Below are 18,154 nucleotides of genomic sequence, written 5' to 3'. Positions count from 1 at the left end.
AGGGGAAGCCTAATCCATTTAAAATAAATTGAGTTTGAGGTAACTGTGTGACATCCAGATGGATACACCCTATTGTCACTTGAATTTATTGATCTGGCGCTCAGAGAAGACTAGGCTATAGATACAGATTTGGGGGCCACTGGAGGATGAATGATAATTGAGGACATTGGAGTGGATAAAATCCCCAGAGAGAAGGTGCAGAGAGTAAGAGTGGAGGGCTGCAGAAAGAACTGGGTAAGGGACTGTGGCAGCTAGGGAGAGAAGCATAGAATTGCAACTGTGAATACCCTTCCAGACACTTGTACTATCCATATACCTATATATTCTATACATCAAATTGGATGATACTGTAGATGAATTTTCAGAGCCTGATTTAAACTTTTTCTATTTTTCTACTAAAATTATTCATTGGAGATACTTAAGAAAATAGAGACAACAAGAACAAACTTGTCCCCTGACCTGGATCTGTATCTCGAACATCTAAAAAATATTCAGATCAAGCCATGTTGAACTTGGGGTGCTGAGTGACTTTTCTACATGGGGTGAGAAATGAGGTCAATTTGCGTAATAAAAAGCCACCATGCAGCAGGGGCACAGGTCTGACCAGTGTCCATCTGCTCCTGCAGTCTCTTTTCTCATCCATTCCCATTCTTCTTCCCTCTCCCTCCCTCGCACTTGTCTTTTTATTTCCTCCTTCTGAGAGGCCATTGGCAGTAGTCTCTTTGTGCTTCTGTGTCTTTTGTGGGTGACCGCTTAATTACCATGACACCGGGTCATGCACCGGTGGGCATTTGATACAGAATAATATTTGTCATTGCTGTGGTAATATGGTGACCTGGGTGTGGCTGGATGCCAAGGTTTTTTGGACCTTTGTTGAACAGAGACTGAGAAGGCACCAGTCTTAATGCGGCACAGCCCTATGTGCACTGCATGTCATTTTGATGTCCCACACCTGGTATTGTTTGGCACGGAATCACCCAGACTTTGGTAAGTGCTGTGTGAGACAGATATGTGACTGCCTGGTCCAGGGAGGCCACAGGGCCGGCCCAGCCACACGCAGATGTCCTCATGCTTTCACATTGGAGGCTGCCACTCTCAAACATTTTGGGAAGGGCACAGTTCTGTGATTGTGGCAGCTCATCGGGGCAGGGAGGGGGCAGTGTCCTCTCTTTAGAGAGGATGGCAACTTCTGGGTAACCGAGGAAATTAGAAACTCAGAGGATATTCTGCTATTTTGGTTTTTCTCTCATCTAATGGTTTTAGGAATTTAAGTGGGTGTATCCCAGTCCAATGTGTTCAAAGGGAATTTTACAAAGATGGAGTATAGTTCTCTTATAAATTGTCACCCAATGCATAATATTTCAAGGCTCAGGAAACTGGTTTTCTATTTTTAAATTCATATTTTACTTGCCTTGTTTCAAAAGAGATTCTAAGTGTAGGTTTAGCAAATTGATGTGGTTCAGGCAAATTTTGTGTTTATGCCTCTGTTTGGTTAATTTCTCTGGTAAATTCCCTTGAGAATGTTTTTTTTTTGAAGAGTAATTATGACTATTTTCAATGCTATCTTTTTACATTCATTTTACATCACATCCCAGGTTGAATGTTTTTTTTTCTGATTTCTCTGTTTAAACTGTGGCTCTTTCTTGCCTTTAAACCAGAACTATCGGGCTGCCATCTCGGGGTGCAGAAGACTAGGGTAATGACCCCTGGTTTGCTCTGCCCTGAGGTGTGGTGTCAAGCAGGATAACACATATTTACTTTCAGAGATGTGTATCTCCATGCTTTCCCCTCTCCATTGGGTCCCTCTCAGGCCTTGTGTTAAGGGCTTGGGCAATGTTGGGTTTGGGGGTAAGCCTGAGTGGAGGGAGAAGGTGGGGCATGGGAAAGAAGCCTTATTGGATGGGTAACTTTATCCTAACAGGTTCATGCCAATGGAATTCAATCCAGCACTGGTAGTGGGCTAAGTGTAACTCTTTGGCCCTGTTGACCATTTACATTTTAAAAAGTGAAAGAGTAAGTGTAATACAAGCATCTTTGTTTGGGCATTAGAGCCTTCTGTTTATTGAGCCTTTTTCTAAGTTTGCACATGGACATAACATGTTATTAAACGGGGTGGGATTTCTTTTTGAAAATAAAATAACAGAATGACAGTCTATGTTACTATAAGAAATGTAATTACCAAATAGATCAGATTCTTAGTGTTGGCTGCTCAGAACATTCTGTCCCTAAGGTTAATGTGCATCAGAAACCAAATTATCATCAGAAGGTTGTTTATTTAGTGCTCAAGGAATCAGGGCAAGCTGACTTAGCTAGATGTTAGTGCTGTCAAAAAGAACCAGGTGCATCCACGTCTGCTATGGAGATTGACTTGTGGCTGAAATCAAATACTTGTATTCAAGAGCTAGAGCATCTTTCTCCCTGGACACAATTAAAAATTTTGTCTGCCCAGATACCCCTTTTCCAAAGGTGGATCAACAGTTGATGGTAGTTTTATGACTGTTAAGATATATTATCAATTAACTTTCATACAGAGTTTGAGAGATGTATACTTTTACAACAGGAGAAAACTGTAGTATTTGCAATGCATTCTCTCCTACATGTTGATTAGTATCTTTCTTTTCTGGATTTTTTTGGATGAGTAATGATAACTTGTTATTGATTTTTTTTGAAACTCAAGCAAAATGAATTGTCACCTCTTTAGTTTTGTTTTCCATTTCTATTTCAGTCTTCGCTAAAATGTGGTTTAACTATAATCTTGCTAATTTTTGTGGCTTTCTTTCAATAAGCTGTAATGAAAACCCTGACATAATGAAATGGATCAATAAAAGAAAACTTTTAATTTTTACCTTCTTCCATCATTTAAAATGGATTCTCTTTTTGATATTAGAAAGGATGGAATCTAGGCAAGACCAAATAAAACAAACAATATTTAAAATATATTCTAAATGTTAAATCCATTTAAGCTGACTTGGGGAATGATTCTTTGTAATCACTTATTATTTAACATCATCAATCATCAGCTCTTGTTATGCTGGTCTGTGTAATCTATAGCCAAAATTGGAAGTATTAAATTGCACCATGTCGCTTATAATTCCATCAAATTCTCATTGATTTTCTTCTGATATAAAAGTTAAATCTTTATGTTATGAATGTCATAACTTGTGAATGTGTATAAATATATGTCATACATATATCATCACATGTGTTTAGGTGGAAATGACTATAATTGGGGAAATATTAAGATATTAGTAACACTCTGGAATTGTTTTTCAGTTATTTTAAAAGTATCAATAGAAGTCCCAGATATATTTGTTTTAACTTAGAAAGGGGAAAAATTAGTATCTGGGAAGAAGGCCATATTATAGCTTCTGCGTTGGTGGACAGGATTATGCATCCACCTGGGCATTTGACTACCACTCTGAGACAGATTTGGGAATTAACACCACTCTGAGAGATTATTTTTCATAATGAACTCTATTTTAATCTTCTTTTTTGTATTTTCTTAAACCATAGCAGTTCTATTAAAAACTAAAACAGATAAAATATAAATTAAAATGTAAAACTTCCCTTTTCTTGCCCTTTTTGTTTTATTTTTTTTGTGTGGTACTGGGCCTCTCACTGCTGTGGCCTCTCCTGTTGCAGAGCACAGGCTCCGGATGCGCAGGCTCAGTGGCCATGGCTCACGAGGCCAGCCACTCCACGGCATGTGGGATCTTCCAGGACTGGGGCACGAACCTGTGTCCACTGCATTGGCAGGCGGACTCTCAACCACTGTGCCACCAGGGAAGCCCTTCTCACCCATTTTTACAGTTACCTACTATGAATGTATTTTATGTGTATTTAAACATAAGTGATACACATATTCATATTTTATCAGAAAATGAAATCACAGTCCATATATTCTGTTCTGCAACTTTTATTTCACTTAAAATACATCATGTGTGTATTTCCATGCATATCCTACCTCATTTAACTTTGTTCATGGTGTCTTTTTCTGTAGAAGAGCTACATATTTAGGTAGTCATATAATTCAGCCTTTCCCTTTATGGCTTCTAGGATTCTGGACATGCTGAGGCAAGTTTTTCCTACCCCAAGAGTTTACAATAATTTTTAATATTTTCTTCAAGCTTTTAAAAATAGCTATTTGTATGTGTGTGTGTTTAATCCTTTTGGTATATAATTTTGTATGTGGTATGAAGTAGAGATGTAATTTTGTTTCTTTCTCCCATCCCCAGACACTGAATATGCCATCCTTTTCTCCACTTTTTGACAACTTTTTAGAGATTATTAGTTATAGGTTATTTACCACATGTTATTCTCTATAAATGGAAACATTATTGCTCTTTTTGCTATATTTGAGGCATGATGCCCTGAAGATTATTGGTGAAGTCCTATATCACAGAACCTGTTTTATTAAAGTTGGAATGAATAGTATAGGGTTGTGATACTAGTAATTAATTGTTTATGGGTCTAGTATGAAGAAATTTGAAACACCAAAGGGTAAATACAGTGCACTATGGGCTATGAAAATGCCACAATTTGTAAAAAGTAGTCTAGCAAGTGACTTACACGAGTGTGACAACACTTCACTCAAAGCATTGACAATGAACAAGCTAATCGGTGTATTTGAGAGTTTGAAAATCCGCTAGCTAAATCAGTCTTCCAAGCAGGAGAGTTATTACACATTGTCACATGTGCCTTGGAACCGAAGATGAGAAACCAATCTTTTTGAAACATGGAATGAACTTTCAGATCTAGAAGGCTTGAGCACTATGAATTAAGACATTTTGGTGGACACTTACAAGATAAAGTAATATTCTTATCAAAAAACTGGTAGAGATACCGATTTAAATTTATAAGACACTTGTGTACAAATAGAGAAAATAATATAATGAAAAAACTGAAATAAACATCAGTGACACATTGACGCTGAAACAATTGGTTGAAGTAGCAATTGATTAAAACATTCTATGGATGAGTTTGATAGAGGATACTCCTTTCATTAGTAATATATATCCTTTCAAGCAAAAGAAATAAGAAAATAATGTTAGCACATGGTCTCTAGAGTGCAATACTTACTAAAAACTTGTTAGAATAGAGGAAAGCTATTGATTTTTTTGTGTTTATTTTTGCCTCACCACCTATTCTACTTTACTTATTGACTTTTTGATTTTCAAATAGTCCTCTGTGTTTTAGACAAATACAGTCATATCAATTGTAAATAGAAATTGCTTTTAACTTTTCCCAGTTTTACACTAATTATTTATTTTCTTATCTTATTGCAATAGCTAGAATCACCCAAAATACTATTAAATAAAAATGGAGATTGTGGATGACCTTGACTTGTTCCTGGTTTTAGTGGAAATGACTTTGGCATTTTATGGTTAGAATGAGGATTGCTGTTGACTGTTGGTAAAAAGCACTTTCAATATTTAAGTTATTCCCTTCTATTCTTGTTGGTACCCATTAGAAGTAGCTGCTGATTTTTTTCTAATCCTACTCGGTCATAGTAGAGCTTTTTATTGCCAAACTTCTGAGTTCTGTTTGTTTATAAGTTTTATAGTTTGTTAATGTTTTATTTTGATTTTTATATTTATTATTAATATTTGTTAATAGTTACCTTTTATGTACTACCTTTAGCAGGTTTTGGTCTTAGGTTTGCTAGCTTTATAATATTCATTAGTGAACTTCAATTTTTTTCCTCTTTTCTGGTAGAGTGTAAATAATATTGGTATTATCTCCTCTTTAAATGTTAGATAGAACTGAGCTGCAAAACCATTTGATCCTGATTCCTTTTTTAGTGGTAGGTCTACAATCACATTTCCAATCTTATCTCTCATAATTTGTCTACTCAAATTTTCTATTTCTTGGGTTAATGTTGGTAATTTCTATTCTACTGGGAAATCATCCATTACCTTTAGATTTTTAAATTTGATGTCAAAGATGTATATGTAAAATTATAATTCTTTTAATCACATCTATTTTTGTAGTGAAATCCTTTATTATTCATAATTTGTATACTTTTGCTTTTCTTCCGTTATTATTTAGTTTTACTTATGAAGAGTGTGTTTATTTTATTGGTCTTTTCAAAGAACCAGGCTTTTATTTATCATTTCTACAATGTTTTTTTCTGGTCATTATTTTTAATTTTAACTTTACTAATTTCTTCTGTCTTTGGATTTGTTCTATTGTGCTTTTCTAATGCTTCAAGAATAGGGCTTATTTCTTTTATTTATGGTCTTCTTGGATAATAATGGTAATTACGATTATTTATTTTTCTCTGAATACAGCTTTAGCCATGCCCCATAAGCTTTGATATGATGTATTTTCTTTTTCTTTGCTTTCCTTATAGTTTGCAATTTTACTTTTAACTTCCTCTTTGACCCAGGGGTTATTATGGAGAACAGTGCTATATTGTCAGGCAGTTACATTTAATGGTGATCTTTTATTATTTATTTCTAATTTTATTTTGTTAAGGTAAGAGGATGTGCCTATAAATTCTCTCCTTTTTAGAATGTATTTTCTCTTATATTTAATCTGAGTTTTAAAATGTGAAAATCATGTTTTTCAATCCAGAAATTATTTGTTTCTGCTTTAGTTGTATTCCTTTCAGTGCTCTTATTACTTATTTTGCTAAAGATTATATCTGACTCCTTAAGTAGTTCTATTTCAGAGGGAGATATATAAGTTTTGAAGTGCACAGACATGAATATGAATAGTCATCTGTGGAAGTAATACAAGGGACTGGAGAAATTTGGAGAATAGAAACTCCAAGGAAGGTCTTCTGGGAGATATCCCTTGGAGGCAGGACTGGGATTTGATTGAAATAATTTTATGATTCTGCATTTATTCTTCACTATATGTGCATTTTCTTCAAACATTGTTTCTTAGACATACCTAATGATGACTACCTAAGTGGTAGATTAAAGATTTTTTAGAAAGTATCTTTAGACTCTTGCCCATAATTCACTTGTTTTCTCACTCTGTTTCTCTTACCTCTTCCAGATTTGCAATGTATCTCATTAACACAGTGCTCCAGCTATCATTATTGTATTGTATTGCACGTTGATTACCTTAGTTGTAGCTTAAAAATGCTATGCTCAGAATTTAGTGTCCAAGAGAAAACAGGGTGCAGGCAAATAAGCTGTGTAGAGACTGTGGCTTGACCAACAGCTGATACCATTTCCCAATGGGCTCATCCTACTTATGTCTCTGAGGGAAACCTCTGAATAGTCAGAAAAATATATATATACAGTAATTTACTAAGGGATGGGGTGACAGACACCAAAAACTACATGAACATTTCCATGTACTCTCTCACATATTTATGTGTATGCATATATGATATAATATTATGTTTAGATATAAACTTATATTCTTGTTTTTCTCTCCCACAATATTTCTTACTTTTCCATTTTCCCCATTCCTTTCTTCAGGAAAGGTTTAGGGAAGGACTTTGTCATTTCCCAAAGCCCAAACACATGAAAGTATCATGCTAGGTATAGTTGATGCTCTACACTAAGATGTGTCTAGTTATGGTTTTATTTGTATTCAACCTGCTCAAGAGTCAGTGTGTTCCATATAAGGATTCATGTCTTGCTTCAGTTGTTGAAAATTCTGTGCCACAATGTCTTCAAATAGTACCTTTTGCTTATTCTTTCTAGTCTTTTTTTATGGAACTTCTTCCAAGCGTATTTTGATATTTTTCATTCTTTCTGCCATGTCTTCTAGCTTCTCATGCATATTTTGCACAACTTTATCTTTTTTTTTTTCAACTTTATCTTTTTATGCTGCATTCTGGGTGATTATTTTTTGAGATATATCTTTGAATGTCTTAATTATCTCCTTGGGTTTGAGTTTACCTCTGCTAGAGTCACACAACTTTAACCAGTTCCAGAATAATTTTTATGTTAGTTTGTGTCCTTTGGGTTCACTAACAGGTAGGAACTGTGAATTCAACCCTACACCTATGGGTGGAGCTGGCCTGGGTTCTGATTGCTCTCAGGGATCTCTTTATCCACCCATAACCTCACATAAAAGAGAAGCTTTCTTGTTATATATCTTTGCTGTGAGAAAAGGTTTTCTAGTCATCACTTTAGGTACTGGTTGTGCTTCTATGGGATCTGGATTTAGCCAGGAGCTCAGTACCAGCCTCCCATCTTCCACTGCCTAGAGGCATTGCCTCCTGTTGCCTTGTGAGATTAAAACCATGTTCCCCAGCCCTTAAAGCCAATATCCATCTGTTCATCTTTATCTCTTGCTCACTGCTGTTAGTTCCTTCTTTGTTCCTTGGGGATTTCCATTTCATGATTATGAGCTTGACTATATTGCTACTTTTAGAGGGGGGTTCATATTCTATAATTTCTGTGAGTTTTAAGTGGAAGGGGTCAGTTCTGAGTCAGTTCAGTATGCTATTGACTGGAAGTTCCTCATATAGGTTTGTTGGATTGGATTGTGTAGGTGACTTATGTGATGCCTCTTAAGAGATATCTTGGGGGAATGCTGTTTTATATTTCCTCCAGCCAAATAGTATAGGGTCTTACCAAACTTTCTGTATCCCAGAATGGCAATGGCAGGGAAGCAGCAGAGAAATTCTTGATCATTCAAGGAAGACACAGAAGCAAATAGAGAGCCATCTTGTCTGAAGGGGCCACAAGGAGGGAATGGAAGTGGTGAATTATGTAGAATAATACTAGAACCACATGGACTCCTTCCTTCTAAGAACTCTAAGGCACTCCATAAGCATCCTTGAACTTAGACACACCATGGAGAAAACAGTAGATCTTGAACTGCTACTGTTTCCGTCACCCCCATGGAATGAGAAGACAAAATGAAAATTGCGAGTATTGCTATGGAAAATGAAAGTTGGATGTCTTACACACTTGAATTTGTGGACTGAGATTTATTCCAGTTACATATAAATACATACATATATACACACATGCATATTTGTATATGGATAGTAAACAAGCTGGAAGGATATACCACAGTGTATTAGAATGGCATTCTGTAGCAGTAATATTACAAGACATTTACATTGTCTTCTTTGCCTAGTTAACTACACTTTTCCTTATTTTAGCTCAAATTTTGCTCCTTGGGGGATTTTTTCTGTCCCCTTTCTATCCCCTTCAGAGAGCTTTGATCTTCTGCTGTATATTCTTATATACCGGTGTCCCATTCTTTCTTTGTACTTATATGGAATTATAATTATACATGCACTGGTGTGATTATTTGATTAATGTATATCCCCTACTAGTCTGTGAACTTCATGAATGCAAAGACTTAGTTTGTTTTTCTCACCATTGTATTCTCAGTACCTTGCACAGGCACTCAATAAAGACTTACTAAATGGATAAATGAATACATTTCTACATTGTTTGAATATTTTACAATGATTGTATTAATTTCATTATTAAAAGAAAATAAAGATTATCCTATTTAGAACAAATATAAACATAGATCTTCTGGGCCAGTGATTATTTGAGGGTCACACTTTCTAATAAGAATGTGTTGGTAATTATAGCTTCTCTCTCCTGAAAAATCCACATACAACCTCCTTTCATTCCTAACACACAACTTTACATATACTTTAGGTATTTCTAGACTTGGCCAGAGAACACCTGGTCTAAGTTTATCAGTATGGTCAGTGGGTGAGAGTTCCTTGGACACTGGCCTAAGCCTGGCTGAGGGGCCACCAGGGAGGATGTGGAATGGCAGGCAGCAACCTTGCTGCAAGGCTAGACTCCTCCTGGGTTCCCTGGAGTTTGGGAATGAGAGACCTACCAGACTGCACTCCTCAGGCTAGGTGGCAGGTAGTAGACACGGTCCAGGGAGGCTTCTACTCAGGGAGAGAACAAGTGGGTCTGGGGGGCTCTCCCCACAGCAATCACTTCTCTAGGCTACATGGAAACCCTCAGGTGCAGGGGCCTAGGAGAGAGCAATCCCATTCTGTTTTCCATTGGTGGGAACAGTGCTCGCATCTATGTTGAGGCTGAGTTATCTTTATGGGAATTTGGGAGAGGGATGGAAGGGCCCAAAGGCATTTACCCAGGTTACCACCTTGGTCACCTGTTCATGTATCTTTTTGAAGTGAGCAACAGAGTCACATGCAAAGAATGAGAGGCTGTGGAATATGGGAAGGGGTTGGGAGACAGCACCTTATGCCCATCTTGACAGGACAGGGAGAATCAGACCGTCTTTGCAACCCTTACACTCTCAGCTGCCTCGGCCTCACAGCTCTTCCCTTTGCTCAGAGTTGAATCTCACTGTTCAGAAGGATTCAGTCTAAAAATTTATCAAATATTTTAAGCATGTGGGGGACTTCCCTGGTGGTTCAGTGGTTACATACTTTGCCTTCCAATGCAGGGGGTGCGGGTTCAATCTTTGGTTAGGGAGCTAAGATCCCACATGCCTTGTGGCCAAAAAAACCAAAATGTAGAATGAAAGCAATATTGTAACAAATTCAATAAAGACCTTAAAAATGGTCCACGTTAAAAAAAATCTTAAAAAAACATACTTTAAGCATGTTTATAACACTTATGTAGAAAAACAATACAATCGTAAGACTTAATTGGACTAAGGCACTTGCATGAAGCAAAGCCTCCTTCTTAAGTTGGAAATATTTTGTACAATATATTTTTCCTCGAATTGATTCCTTGTTATTTTTTCAGTGAGAATAATTTCATTGCCTTTTTTTCTGATGGTAAAAAATGATTGCATGCTGATGGTTATTTTTAAGGGCTGCAATAATACTAGAAAATATGAGGAAGTAAGTACAAATCTCATGTTTACTCTCTGCCTCTTCTACTGACTTCCTGCCCACTCTCTAAGCCCAATCCCCTGCTCCATTTTGGTATATAGATATGGTTGCAGGGGAAATGGAAGATGTTACTGCCCCAGGGGATTGAAGGTGGAGGGAGGGGGCCTGAGGATCAGGCTAGTCTTGTGAAAGATATTGATGGGGCTGAAAGCATTTGAAAACTGTTACCCAGAGTCAGAAAAAGCAGCCACTGAGACCAGCATCCTGGATAATTAATGTTTTTTGTTTTTGTTTTTGTTTTAACATCTTTATTGGAGTATAACTGTTTTACAATGGTGTGTTAGTTTCTGCTTTACAACAAAGTGAATCAGTTATACATATACATATGCCCCCATATCTCTTCCTTCTTGCGTCTCCCTCCCACCCACCCTCCCTATCTCACCCCTCTAGGTGGTCACAAAGCAATGAGCTGAGCTCCCTGTGCTATGCAGCTGCTTCCCACTAGCTCTCTATTTTACATTTGGTAATGTATATATGTCCATGCCACTCTCTCACTTCGTCAGAGCTTACCCTTCCCCCTCCCCATATTCTCAAGTCCATGCTCTAGTAGGTCTGTGTTTTATTCCTGTCCTATCACTAATCTCTTCATGACATTTTTTTCTTAGATTCCATATATATGTGTTAGCACATAGTATTTGTTTTTCTCCTTTTGATTTACTTCACTCTGTATGACAGACTCCAGGTCTATCCACTTCATTACAAATAACTCAGTTTCATTTCTTTTTATGGCTGAGTAATATTCCATTGTATATATGTGCCACATCTTCTTTATGTTTTTAAATAACATTTTATAATTCCTTCCACAAAGCTCTTGCCTATTGTGGCAGAGGCTGTTAATGGCCCCCAATACTCATGTTGTCTGCTTCCTCCTGGGTATCCAGCTAGATGACAATGGTAAGTGTCCCTTTTGATTGAGTGCAGCCATAAGTCTGATTCTGGGCCAAAGAATTGTGGCAGAAGTGATGTAAATCACCTCCAGATTTTTCAAAGTAAAACCTCTCCATGCTTGACCTCTCTCTTTTCCCATACACCAGCTGAATGGATGGACAGCAGAACCTCCCTGCTGAACTGAAACATTAACTTGAGACTCTTTTGTGGGAAAAAATTATTTTTGCTTTTAAAATCATACTTTTTTGAGTCTTTTGTTGTAACAGTTTTACCCTTTTATGCTACTATGACATTGATGGCTTTCTTTCCTTCCTTTTTTTTGGACCTCAGATGATGAAGATTACACTAATCAGATTCCTTCCTTCATATCATACCATTTGCATAGGTCTAATCAAAGCCTTTTCCTCTTTGAAAGGCTTTTTGGCAAAAGATCTATTCTGCTTATTTTAATAAATCTATAAATAAGTTAAAAAACCCTTTTCTTTATTCATTCATTTACTACTTTGTTTCTTTCATCTCTATTCCTCACTTCCATCTTCCTCCCAACAGGCAACCATTCTAATATATTTGATGTGTATATTCTTGTTTGTCTGAGTTCTTTTATAACTTATGTTATTTAGTATGCATGAATTTTTAATTTAGATAGTGGTATGTTGCTGTGGTTCTTATTTTGTTTTTTTCCCACTCAGCAGTATTTTTTTTATGTTACATGTTACTCTGGGTACATCTAATCTGTAGTTTCCAGCTTTTGCATGATGTACCAAAGTGTTCACCCACTCAAATTTACTTCTTCATTTTCCTAGGAATAGAATCTAGACTGCTTTCAAGTCCTTACTACCCCAAACACTGAGATGAATGTCCTCATATATATCCCCTTATGTGCCTGTGTGAGAAGTGTTCTGGAATATAAAAATGAAATTGTTAGGGCATAGGGCACATATATAATTAATGTGATTAAATACTGTCAGATTGCTTTTTGGAATAGCAGCGACAGTCTAAAATCTAATTAGCTGCCTGTATGTGTAAGAGTTCCTATATCCTTGCACCCTTACTAACACTTGGCATTTCCCATCTTTTGAATTGCTGGCCAAATAGGTGTAAGTGTATAGGTATCCTCCTCTTTTTGAAAGTTCACTTTTATGAAAGGCTTAACCTTAGTAGCTCTTTCTGCTAACAGAAAGAAATCTGAAGAGGATTTTGCTTTTATGAAAAATGGAGAAAAGTGAAAATAGCAGTTCAGGTTTTGTTTTGCAGCAAGCCATTATAGAGGCAGCGTGCACCCAGAGCAGCAGGAGTAGAACCATCAAGCTCCTTCTCCCGGAACTACACTCAGCATCAAGCTACCATAGCTTTGAACTGTGTCTGTGAGCATCTGTGTTTGACCTTGATTTATTTTGTGCATCTGTTAGCAAGATGTGTCCTAAGGTAATTGTTTCTTCACTTTAGACCATTTCTGCTTATGAAACACTCTACTTTTGGCCAGTGGGGGAAATCTGTATTTATAATTATATTTTAATTAGCAATTATCTGATTAATAATGAGTTTGAACTCTCCATGTATTTTTAAGCATTTTGGTTTTCCTCTTCTTTAGGTATACTTTTCATATATTTTGCCAATTTAGGATGGTGTGTCTCTGTGTTTTTCTCTTGGATTTGAAGAGTACTGTGCATATGCTAGATATTAATCCTTTGTTAGTTTAAAATATTGCAAACATCTTTTTTCTATCTGTCATCTATTGACTTTGTTCATAGCATCCTTTATTGAATAGAAAATCTTATTTTTATATAACAAAATCTATTAATCTTTTTACCATATGGTATGTATTTCTGAGGTTTTGTTTAAGAAATGTTTGTTCAATTCTAGGCCACAAAGATATTCTCCTATATTATCTTCCATTAACTTCATAATTTTAACTTTCATATTTAGGTCTTTCATCCTCCAGAGTCCAGATTTATATTTGGTGTTAGGCAGGGGTCCAGTTTTATTTTTCTCCAAATCGAGAGCCAGTCTTCCCAATATCATATACTAAACAGTCTATCCTTTTATATTGATTTGTAGTGCCAATTTTATAGTATATTAAGTTTTTATATTTACTTAAGTCTGTCTCTAAGCTTTTATATTTATCTATCTCTTACATATTTCTTTTATTATTATGATATAGCAGGGACAGCTAGTACTCACCAAATGATCTTTGTTTTTTCCTACTCTCCTGCCTGCCTTGCATTTATAATAATTGAGGCCATATGACTAGATCTGGACAAAGTACTATAAGCAAAAGTAATGTGAATTACTTCTGGTCCAAGGTAGTTTAAAATCCTGTATAAGAGGTCACATTTGAGATGGAGGAGCCACGAGATAGAAGAAACCACAAGATGGAAGAGTAACAGCATGGAAGACTGAGAGCTGCCCAACCGGCATTAAATTTTATGTAAACAAGAAATAAACCTTTGTTATTCACTGAGATTTGGGGGTTCATTTGTTACTGCAGCATAGCCTATTGTTATCTTGACTAATGATATAATTTTGTAATATATCTTACTATCTGGTAGAAGCAGTCTCCCCTCTTTATCCTTATTTTTCAAAATTGGCATAGCTCTTTTAGAGTCTTAATATTTCATATATATATATGTTAGAATGTGTCAATCAAGCTTTGATAGCTATTTTTCATGTTAAGCCAATTTTGCATTCCAAGTTGATCATGAAAAAAATTTTTATACATAGCTGGATTCCACTTGCTGATATTTTGTTTAAAAATTTTATATTTATGTTTATAGGTAAGACATATAGTTTTCCTTTTTCATACTAACTTTGGTTTTGATATAAAGGTTAGTACTAGTCTCATAAAATGCATTGGATAGTATTACTTATTTCTGTTCTCTGGAAGAGTTTGTACAAGATTGGAATTATCAATTCCATCTGGGCCTATTTTGGGGAGCAGAGGACCTTTTAAACTACTGATTCAATTTCCTCAGTGGTTATAGGACCCTTTAGAGTTTCTTTATCTTTTTGAGACAGTTTTGGTAAGTTCTATTCATCAAGGGATTCAAACATTTCATCCACATTTTCAAATTCATTGCATAAAGTTAATCATAATATTCTTTTATCTTTAAAAATCTTTGCTTACTCATTATTATGTCCTCTTGTTCATTGCTAATATTTTTTCTTAACACCTTTTTTTCCTTGATTAGTCTCGCCAAAGGTTTGCTTTTTTAAAATTATACCATTCACAGGACCAGGTTTTGGGTTTGTTGATACTGTCTAATGTATTTTTACTTTCTATTTCATCTATTTCTGCTCTTGTCTTTTTCATTCTTCTGTCTTTATTCTCTTGGTCTTTTTCTAACTTCTTAATTTGGATGCTTAGTTTATCAATGTTTAGCCTTTTTTTCTAGTCTAACATAAGATTTAAATAAATAACTTTATTGAGAGATAATTCACATACTAAATTCACCTATTTAAAGTGTACAATTCAATGTGTTTTACGTATATTCACAGAGTTGTACAACTATCACCACAATCAATTTTAAAACATTTTTATAACTCCAAAAAGAAATGCTGTACCCTTTAGCTGTCACTCTTCATCTCTCCTCCACTGCCCCTCCAGCACTTGTCCACCATGATTCTACTTTTGTCTCTATAGATTCACCTATTCTGGACGTACTGTATAACATAAAGATTTAAGGCCACAAATTTCCCTTGAAATACTGTTTTTACTGAATCCCACAAATTTTTATCTTTAGCATTCTTATTATTATTCAGTTCTCAGTATTTTAAAATTTCCACTATGCTTCCTTTTTATCCCATTGATTATCTAGAAATATGTTTTAAAATTTCCAAGCACATGGATTTAAAAAATGTTGTCTTTTTATTATTGATTTTTATTCTAATTGCATTTTGGTCAGATAAGGTGAACTTTATGAAACTGATTCTCAGAAATTTGTTGAGACTTGATTTATGGCCAACTATGTGATCAATTATTGTAAAAGTCCTGTGTATGCTTGAGAAGAAAATGTATTCTCCTATTATTGGGTGCAGGATTCTGTTTATTTTCATTAAATCAGCTCGTTGATTGTATTGTTCTCTATTCTATAACTTTACCATTTTTAGTAAATACTTGTCCTTTAAATATTTTAGAAAAGTGTGTTGAATTATCGCATGTGATCATTGATGTTTACATTTCGTTTTTTCTTTACATATTTTGAGGTTACTTTATTAAATGCCCCCACACTTAGAACTGTTATTTATTTTGGTGAATTGAACCATTTATCATCAGTTAAAAAAATCTTACTTTGAAATAATTATAGATTTACTGGAAGTTGCAAGGATAATACAGAGAATTTTTCTGTATTTTTCCCACACTTTTCCCCTATGGTTACATCTTACATAACTATAGTGTGATATCAAAATTAGGAAACTGACATTGGTACAATATGTGTGTATAGCTCTATGCCATTTTCTCTCACCATGGCAACCAAGATTCCAAACTCTTCCAACACCGTAAAGATCTCCTTTGTGTTATCTCTTTCTAGTCACACACACTCTCCCCCTCACCATCCCTAACTCCCTATTCTTCATTTCTATAATTTTTCATTTTAAGAATGTTATATAAATTGAATCATAGAGTATGTGGTGTTTTTTTGAGATTGACTTTTTCCCGCCACTCAGTACAATGCCCTTGAGATCCACTCAAGTTGTTTTGTGTATCAATAATAGTTCATTCCTTTTTATAGCCAAGTAATATTCCGTCGTATGTATGTACCATGGTTTGTTTAACCATTCACATATTTTTAATCTTTAATAATGCCTTCTGTCTTTAAAAAACCTATTTTTGTCTCATTAATTTGGCTCTTCCAACTTCCTTTTGGTTAGTGTTTACATGGTATATTTTTCTGACTTTTACTTTCAAAGTTTCTGCATGCTTATTCTTTATCACGTAGCTTGATTTTTAAAATCTGACAAAATCTTTTAAGTAGTAAGTTTAGCCCATTTTTTCTTATTATGATTACTAATACATGTGAGTTCTGTGCTTTTTTTTTGCGGTACGCAGGCCTCTCACTGTTGTGGCCTCTCCCGTTGTGGGGCACAGGCTCCGGACACACAGGCTCAGCAGCCATGGCTCATGGGCCCAGCCGCTCCATGGCATGTGGGATCTTCCCAGACCGGGGCACGAACCCGTGTCCCCTGCATCGGCAGGCGGACTCTCAACCACTGTGCCACCAGGGAAGCCCTGTGCTTTCTCTTTTTATTGCTCTTTTAAGGCTTCACTTTTCTCATTTCTCACCTTCTTTTGGATTAAATTATTCTTCTTAGTGCATTTTTCCCTTTAATGCATTGGACATTTTACACTCTCTATTATTTTAGTGGTCACTCTTGCAATTTTATCATTCATATCTAACTTAAGTCTAGACTTAATCAATTATATTAAGAATAGATGAGAGTCCCAATTGTGATTAATTTGGACTGATATAAACTTATGTTCTTAGGCACACTCAAAATCTATAATTCTTTTCTTTTTTGTTCTGATAATGCAATATCATCCTCAGACCTAAGGTGTTTTCACATTTGAAAGTATGAATCTCAGTTAAGGCAGGAGGCAAATTGCTATTTATTTCCCTTATAAGCAGGGCACAGTGGTAACTATTTTTAAAAGGCCCAGAAAGGCTCAGAATTTCCCAGATCACCTACTTGAGTTACCAGTGTTCCCATTTTATTAAAGAAATCTGATAAAATGGTGCATTCCACTGATATAACAATTAAGTAATGGAAAAGGCCAGTTTCTAAACTCATTCTTCAAGTTGTCTCTGACAGCTTTAAGTGGAAAAAATTCATGCAGTAGGATTTTGTAATTGCTTTATTTTACCTTTTACATTGAATCAGGTATTCCATAATTTAGTCTACTCATTGTTTTCACTGGAATTTGCTCAATGATTTTAGAAACAAACATCTGATCTCACCCAAATCCTCTTCTCCATGAAATCATTCTATGGGAGGAACAACCTTGTCACCTGAAACCCATTGTCAGTAGCAAAGGACACTCAGTTAATTGTAGGCTATTAGTTTTCAAACCCAGACTGTGGAAAAAATTCTTATTTGCATTTTGCCCACCTCAACCCAAATACCTCACGTTTTCTTGAGACTCTATTGCTTACTACCCACTTCTGGTCTTACTCTTAGTCTGTAGACTTTTGTTTAAGCACAAAAAGGGAATTTAAGGAAAGATGTTGTGATATATCTTACAAGTAATGGAAAAGTTGAATATCTGGCCTGAAAAAGGATAGAAACAAGTGCAGCTCAGGGACTCCAAGAGCAGGAGTTTGTATCAATTCATCCTTGTGCTCTACCACTAAAATGACAGCCCTGTATACTCAATTCTTGCATTTATCAGTTCATATTCTTTAAAAATAATTTAAAAAACCATGATAACTTTCGATCCAGTTGTTTACCCAG

Source organism: Kogia breviceps, chromosome X, assembly GCF_026419965.1.
Source record: "Kogia breviceps isolate mKogBre1 chromosome X, mKogBre1 haplotype 1, whole genome shotgun sequence".
Classification (NCBI taxonomy): Eukaryota; Metazoa; Chordata; class Mammalia; order Artiodactyla; family Physeteridae; genus Kogia; species Kogia breviceps.
This window is presented reverse-complemented; position numbering follows the sequence as displayed.